The sequence below is a fragment of the Dermacentor silvarum genome, chromosome 9, assembly GCF_013339745.2.
Source record: "Dermacentor silvarum isolate Dsil-2018 chromosome 9, BIME_Dsil_1.4, whole genome shotgun sequence".
Lineage (NCBI taxonomy): Eukaryota > Metazoa > Arthropoda > Arachnida > Ixodida > Ixodidae > Dermacentor > Dermacentor silvarum.
Genome location: NC_051162.1, coordinates 142,233,576 through 142,241,774, shown reverse-complemented (window position 1 = coordinate 142,241,774; position 8,199 = coordinate 142,233,576). Strand labels below are relative to the sequence as shown.

General features: G+C 45.0%; 1 protein-coding gene across 2 annotated transcripts in view; it reads right to left on the bottom strand.

The window, feature by feature from the left end:
• The window catches only part of LOC119465036 (organic cation transporter protein-like), a 192,029-nt gene that overhangs the window by 92,146 nt on the left and 91,684 nt on the right, over window positions 1-8,199 (bottom strand). The window lies entirely within an intron of this gene.

Sequence of the window (8,199 nt, the reverse complement as noted above, 5' to 3'; positions counted from 1 at the left end):
AAGAGCAGTATGTTCTTTTGATAACTTCGGTTCCGATTCTCTCCATGCTAGCGGTAGGAAATACTCTATCATGCTATTTCGTAGACGCACATAGAGGCACTCTACATATTCGGTATGGGAATAATGTATTGCATTATTTCACCTCATTCCTAGAAGCATCCATTAGCGGCACTCTCATTCAAATAATACAACCTAGTTGAAGATTCATACGATGCCTACCGATGCGGCCACTTCGCAAGGTAGTTGGACACGAGAAAACTAGGAATGACAGGACTTAACATTCATTTTTAACGGAGCACCTACACCACTCCTTCGTAATACTCATATCAATTCCTGCAAACAATAATAATATACGATAAAAAAGACTTGATTCTAAGGAGTGAACAACACATTTTCTGAGCACTTACAGTTCGATCTACAACATGGTACACAAACAAAAGGTCGGATACGATTTCATGTGTAGCAACAGATGCTTGATCTTTAAATTGGAAGTCTTGTTTTGGAGAGCTCCTTGTGATGTATGAGCCCTATATTATGCCTTGGCGAGCTAAAAAAAAGTTCCATCACGAGCGCTTGCACAGTATTCTTCTTTATTCCCCAACAAACGCGGTAATTAACTGCGTAGTTCAATTTTTGGTTGCAGCAATGTACTAGTAAGTTTTTCAATACAAAATAGGCATATTGGTAACAACGCTAAAATATGGTAACACCATTTGGGGATCTTATCAGGGAAGTTAATTTAGATTTGTGTCAGCACAGCTCAGAGCTGCCAAATTCGTTCTAGCAATATATTCTCACACGTTTGCTCTCTCCGAGTTGCTCAGTTTGCTGAGCTTGTGTACGCTCACTTAGCGGAAGTGAGCAACTAGAATAAAATTGTTCTTTTTTACTAATGTTAGAAACGACGACACCGGGAAGCTGTAGCGGGTAAGCCGCTTCTTCTGCCTACGGGAACGGAACTGATCACGGATGACTGAAACATCGTTGTCTTCTCTTCTTGGGCCATCTTCCTCCTTTCCAGTTTCATTATATTTTCGGGGTCGCAAATCCATCTAGAAGCATCCTTCCAAATAATAAAGAAGCCCAGACAGCCTGCGAATGAACTTATTGTCAGGTGTCTTCAGCAGGAATACTTCTGAGATCTGATCTTGTTCAAGGAAAACTTCCTCCACGATGGAGATTTTCGAAAACGACTGTGCCTTTCATTCACCAAACAAGACTATATCGCCGTTCTTCACGTCTTGCTGGTGTCTTCTTCCCTGTCTCTTCTGGCGAAGCTTGTACAGGTCTTTAGCAACTCACTGCAGAACTGGTCCCACATCATTATCGAGGACGCGCAATTGCCGAACCATGTTTTTGGGGCAGTGTTTCAATCCAAAGTTGACGTGCCACTACTTTGTCTGCAGAGTTCCACTTGCTGTAGCTTGACACCCTCTGAAACGTCTCCAGACATCTCTCGGGGTCATCCAATGAAGCTCCGCGGAAAAGAGGCCACCCTTGCACATATAGGGCTATTGTGGCAACACCAACCATCTCTTTGGAATGACCGCCGCCTGCTGATTAAAATTTTGATTTCTATACTATTGCCAGATCCCACAACGAAGGATCGGTGTAGAAGCGGTACATTCCTAAATATAAGAAGGAATGAAGAAAAATAAGCCAATATGTAAGAGCTCTCACATTGCGCAACATGGGTGCGTAAACACGAGTAGAACCTTGCCACTTTCCTTATGCCAAAAACAAAGGAATGAAATTGGCATATTTATAACATTTCATCAACTACTTCACAAAAGCATCGCTTTACCATAGATTCGAAAGTGTGGTTAAGTTCCAGTACAATCCCGGGTTGAGGCAATAATGTTTCAACCAAGATGGAAATGAAATGTTTGGGGGCATCTCTTAATATTATTTACGGGAAAATAGAAAACGTGTATGTTGTACACAAACCGCACAGCGCTCCTTAGTTGCGCAGAAGTACTAAATCACGTACGCGTGCGCTTCTCTAAACGATATATAAATTACAAAAATTGCACTGAGGAAGCACACACTACAAGCAAAATCTGATAAATCGTTTGTGAGTTCTATCGCACCCAGGTCAGTTTCCATACCCGTGTGAACAAAAAGAATCTCCGTACTAGGAAGTGCTTCTTTAATGCGATTATAAATTCGCGCACTATAAAGTAAAGCTATTCCATTCTGATTTTATTACAATATTACGCGCAATTTAGGTACCACCAACACAAGAACGCGCGGTGACCCGCAATTTTCTTTTAACAGCCGAACCAAACACTCTCCTCGTTTATAGGAAGTGACTCTTGTTCGGTTTCGAAGCCAATAGCCATTGCCTTCTCCGAGAAGCACTTATTTAATCATCTGTCGAGAGGCGAGAAGTGAGCTGAAGGATAAATGGTTTCGGTAGGTCCGAGCTAGCACAGTGAATGTAAATAACCATGTGAGGAGAGTGGTGCCGGCATCTACGATTGCTCCGCTTCCACTTGTCTAGCTTGCAGGGGGTCCTCGACGGTTGCGGTAGCGTCCAACGGGGCGTTAAAAATGCCGCCAGGTTGCATCCTTTGTGAAGAAAAGCTGGCCGAGTGATGTCGTACATCTGCCAACAGAGTTCGACAAATTTTGTACTGCCAGACTATTGTTTTAGTAAAAGCATATAAACTCATCCTCGCCGGCACCTTGGAGTCGCTAGTGCCAGAGTAATTGGGGGGCCACCATCTTTCATTCTTTTCAAAATGGCCTGTGCCCCCCCCTCGATCTTAGGCTATACCAAAAAAGAACCATATCTTTTTTTCTATACTTTCGTACGAACATGGCCAGACTCGCCTGCAGCAAACTCAAAATACCAATCTACAAGATCCATGCCATTTTTAAAGCCTCCCTGGCAGGAACGATGTTTGAAATGTTCATAGGTACAATCATTTTTCTCAGGTTCATTGGGAAACATAATTCCTTACATTTAAAATGATTTTCAATGTCGGTCTGCCAGAATAGTGGATGTTTGCTGCCGCTATTGCAAAAAATAAAACGAATGCTGAGTACAATTGCCGATTTTGGGACAACAAAGAGCGGAGCCATGACCTTTATGGGCCACCATTAGGGCTTATATGTCCGCGTACCTTTAGTAGGCGCTGTCAAAAACCACATTTGCATTAAGTTACCTTCAATTTATATCTCTATTTGAAAGAGCATTATGGCCTCTTGATAACTTGCGTTTCAATTTGCTGCACTTTAGTTTCCGAAGTTGCTTTAGCATGTTCATTCGTAGACGCAAGTGTAGGAGAATAAGAATAATTTATTGCATTGATTTACTTCTTTGGTACAGGCAACCAGTAGCTATACTATATTTCAATTAATAGAGCATTGTGAAAGATGCTTACTTTGACAAAATGTTGAGGTGACTCTACCAGGTAGCTGGACATCACAAAACAAATATTGAGCTGACTTATTATTGATATTCGACTTACCACAAACACCGCACATTCATGGTTCCAACTGCGATTTATGCGAATGATAAAAGTGCGACAAAAGAGACTTGCCTCTAAGGGGGGAACAAAACTTTTTGTGCATGTACAACAATATACTCAAATCGTTCAATTCAATTCGTTCAAGCGAATTTTATATGTATGCGAGAGATGCTTGACCTGTAAACTGAAATTATTATATTGGAGAGCTTTATGTGATCTATGAACCATACGAGATGCCTTTCTGAGCTCAGAAATATGTTTCCATCACAAGTGCGTACCACGCATTCATCTTTTTTCCTACATTATTGTTATATAAAAATGTAGTTGAATTTTGCGCTGTAGCAATCTAACAGTGAGTTTTTTCAGTTAGTTTGGCGTAATGTTAACAATATTGGTTCATTTTAGGAACAGTTCGTGCACACGGTAATTGAAAGGGTGAGATGACACATCGTCGAGAAGGCAGATTAATTCTAGCACGATATTCCCGGCCATATTCTGCCTTCGAGATGCTCAGTTTCCTGAACTTTTATACGCTTGCCTAACCGAGGCATGTAGCTACGTTAAAAAATGAGAAATGACCCTAATCCTTCACTTGGGTGCCTGCTAGTGTCACTCGCACCTCGGCCTTGGCATACCTTGGTGTAGGGCGGGAAAACGAACTCGGAGGAGCAAGCGAACGGAACTGACGGGAAACCGCCACGCACAGAGGCGCGGATGAGGGAGCGAAGGAGGGTGAGGAGCGTGCGACGCGTAGCCCCCTAGCAGACGGCGCACGAAGCGCACCTTATGTGTCCCTCCGCCGCGGACGTGAGAGCATGTAACGAGCGCTGGCGTTCAGCTGGCGCGCGCGAGCGACGAAGCTGGTGCGCGCCGGGAGAGGGGAAGCGAGAGAGAAGGGAGTGACGTCCCCCTGCGCTGTGTTAGGCAGGCGTTCACTCCCTGTCAGGTGGTGTGTAGCTCTAATTAGCTCGCTCTTTAATTTTATTTGGTAATAAGTGGGCACCCCTGGTTTAAGTGTGACGTCACCGAAGACTTCACTTCAGGTCTTGGGGTTTCACAGGAACATCTACTGATGCGGTGGGTGCTTTGGTGAACGGCAATTATAATTTCTTTAATTGTTTCTAATTATCCGTGACAATTAATTAGCTTCTTACTGTACTAAACCTGTGCTCTGATGTCATATCTATGATCGACCATAAGTAGAACTGGTAGAACCATCGATATATAATTGTGATGTGGAAGCGCGCCGGGGTTGCTTTTCTTGCGGACGTCTTGGACACCACGCCAAGGAATGCCACCAATCGCCGCAGTACCCAATTCTGTAGCAGCCTTCCCAACTCCATTGTTACCAGTACATGTCGAAGGAATAGGCGAGTTGTCCGCACTCATTAACACCGGCGCCGAGTGGACGGCACTACACCAGCGTCATGCTCTCGACACCATTTCCCCGTGTACGCTGCCTCCAATCCACGGACTAGGAGGTAGTATGATGTCAGCGGGCATGCTCAACGTTTATGTCCGGACAACAGCAGGGACAAAGTTTCTCCCGGGCATTCCCGTCTTCGAGGGCCTGCCTAGCGACATGATTCTCGGATCAGATTTTATACTGTCCGACTACATTCAGCTCACCATCGATCTCGGCCATGTACAGTTCCGGCCTGCGTCAACTGAGACTATTGCGACGCCCCTGCCAACGCCGAGAGGGGAGCCGCTTCGTTCGATTACTATAAATTCGGTACTGGCTCGCCATGAAGCGGTGTTCGCTCACACTACCGCCGATCTCCCTAGCATTAAGATGTTCCTGTATCGAATACCGACAGGGAACCATTCTGCGATATGCGTACCATTGAGAAGATACGCTGAGAGGGAGCGCTCCGAGATCGCAGATGAAGTACGCGAAATGCTCGCCGCACATAATTAGGCCTTCATCAAGTCCGTGGGCAGCGCCCGTAGTGCTCGTGCAACGTGATCCTGATGGCGTCGAAGACATCTTTGCTTATGCCAGCCGAAAACTTTCCAACACCGAGCGCCACTATCACTCCAATGAGCTGAAATGTCTGGCAGTGGTTTCGAGCGTGGATGACAAATTCCGACACTATCTGTTCGGGCGCAGATTCACCTTGTTAACTGATAATTCTACGTTAACGTGGATGTTTTCCAAGCAACAGTTAAAGGACAAATTAGCCCGGTGGATTATCACGCTTCAAGAATATGATTTCGCCGTCCATCATCGTGCCAGGGTCTTAACAACATCGCCGATGCCATATCACGAAACCCCCTCGAACGCTTGGAGCGTGAGGGTGTGCGTTGCTTGCTTGACCTACTCACCATCAGAATTGTTGCACGAGCGTTCCGCCCGTAGTGGCAGGCTAAGTGCCAGTTTGACCTCGGCTTAGCTTGAAGGCCAGGTTTACGGAACCAGGCGTGTTCACGGTTTGTACTTGGAGTAATAGAGCTATCGCTCTAAAAGGTACCACATGTGTGAACGATACCTCAGTCACTTCGTGTTCTACTGAGATGCACCTGTTTCAAGCACAGACGTATCAGCGGAATCAATACATTAATGTCACGTCATATCTATTGTGTTGCGCGTGCGCAGGAACTACGCCATGCCACATTATTTATTTTAATAAATCAGCTGGTAATTGTTGCTCTGTATGTCTGTGTTTCTCCCCTGCTAGTTATGGTTTAATGGCGCAAAAGCGACTACGGCTAAGATGCGCAAGCCACAAGGTAGTGCTCAATCAATAGTCTTATGAAATGGATAAGAGGTATAAGACCTTCCTTTATAGTTTATTTACAAGACTCGTGGCCTCAAAAAACCTAAAAACGTCATCAATCGGTACTAGTGCATGCTCTGATAGTAATAAATGTGGGTGACGTGGTGTTAGTGTTTTCTATAGTTCGTGAAAATATTTCTGTCTTTCTTTCTCGAACGCCGGACATGTGATTGAAATGTGATTCACAGTGGGAAGTTCCTTGCATTGTTCACACTTCCTGCTGGCAAGGGCTGACGATCATGCATTTCAACTTCGGAAGTATGTTTACATTTATTTTGAGGACGATTAAGTATATATAAAAACACAGCTACTGTGGCAATGTCGTTGTCGGTGCGATCTTTTCGCTCTGCGGCCGATTTCACAAATTATCACGAAGTTTTGTCAGTGTTGGCGGTTTGCAGCATTTTGTCAGTATTTCAGGTCGGCGCTGCATGGTTTCCAATGGTTTCCACAAAAACGTGGGCTTCTGCTGTATTTGAAAGCAAACCACGAACGCCGGCAAATATAAACCAATGTGCCTTGTGGCGCAGTCTATCGAGCAAAAAACAAGCAAGCATTCATAATGTCTTAATTTTCCTTACACTTGTTGTTCTCCTCTTAGTAAAAAAAATGTGGGTCAAGTGTGTGTGTCCTGTACGAAGACGATATCAAATCACTTCAATAAAACGTTCTTGGTGGTAACACAACTTCCATTCTTTCTCCTTTGCATGGGTCTATTTATCGCCCTAAGATCATGCTTTCCAAACCGCAAAGGCTACAAGCAGGCACTCCTTTAGCAAACAGAATTTGCCTCCAGGACTCAGATCTCAGAAGGTTGCAAAGTAGTTGAGCATGGTGGGGGGAGGGCTGCAAAGGTCCAACTAATCGTGCGAACAACGGAGGAACATGGGCCTGTTTTATGGCGAAGGTAAGTAATCTCGCATTGCATATGACTTGGACGGTGAGCGAAGAACTCACGGAATGATCTAGGAGAACACGTGAGGAAAAGAAGCTCGGTGTAGAAGATATATTCTGAACAAGGGTCTGAATCCGAGCTAGTTGGTACAGCATCATTTTCCTTGAGGCAGGTCAAGAGACCACAGACACGGACAGCGAAAAGCGAGCAGAGCACTACTCTGTTTGTCTTCTTTTCGCTGGCTGTGTCCTTGTGCGCTTGACCTGCCTTATGGAAAACGAAGACATTATGAATGCTTGCTTGTTTTTTGCTCGATAGACTGCGCCACAAGGCGAATTTGTTTATATTTTCCGACGTTCGTAGTTTGCTTTCACATACAGTGGAAACCATTAGAAACCACGCAGCTCCGACCTGAAATACTGACGAAATGCTGCAAAACGTACTGAGCTGCGCTTACAGCCAACGTCGCATGACCCAGAGATGAATTGATATGAACGGTCGGGTTTCGCAAACGGCTCTCACTGCTGACTTTTGTAGCAGATTCTCGCTTCATCTGCCGTGTCGGTGACTTCTCGCTTCTTGTGTGCGGATTGCACGAAGTCAAGAGTGGAGCATTTCATGCAGCTACGCGTATAAGTGAACTACACTGAACTCCAGAGATCAACGCCGTATCGGTCTAGTGTTACTGGGCCGTTAGCTCAGGCCTGAAGTATTTGGTACACGTGCACAAACTTTTCGACTGCAGGTAAGTTTTCTGCTGAACAAACTCGGCACCGGCTCTAGCTTGACGCAAAACTGCTGGCAAGGGCTGACCATCATGCATTTCAACTTCGGAAGTATGTTTCCATTAATTTTGAACACGATTAAATATTTATAAAAGCGCAGCTACTGTGGCAATGTCGTTGTCGGTGCGATGTTTTCGCTCCGCGGCCGATTTCACGAAGTATCATGAAGTTTTGTCAGTGTCGGCGTCACAAAATGTTGTCGTACTGCGATGACTCGCTGTCATTTGTCGCGTCGGCGGCGTTGTCAAATTAACGTGACAGAG